The sequence below is a fragment of the Galeopterus variegatus genome, unplaced genomic scaffold (assembly GCF_000696425.1).
Source record: "Galeopterus variegatus unplaced genomic scaffold, G_variegatus-3.0.2 Scaffold17924, whole genome shotgun sequence".
NCBI classification, from domain to species: domain Eukaryota; kingdom Metazoa; phylum Chordata; class Mammalia; order Dermoptera; family Cynocephalidae; genus Galeopterus; species Galeopterus variegatus.
The window spans coordinates 14,654-14,869 of NW_007744035.1; positions in this window are offsets into that span (position 1 = coordinate 14,654).

Sequence of the window (216 nt, forward strand, 5' to 3'; positions counted from 1 at the left end):
GATGGGATTTGACCTGCACTGCATGGAGAAATTGAGTGGTATATTAAAAGTCCTCTGAACAGGGTTTTGCTTAGAGGAGAAAACAGTCTACACCTCTGGAATCTGCCAGGTTGGAACCTCACATAACAGAGCCAGATAACATCATTACCCCCTTCTTGAAACCTTTATTCAGCTAATAAGTAGGTTTACTATATTTACTCCACAGAGCCTATTTCT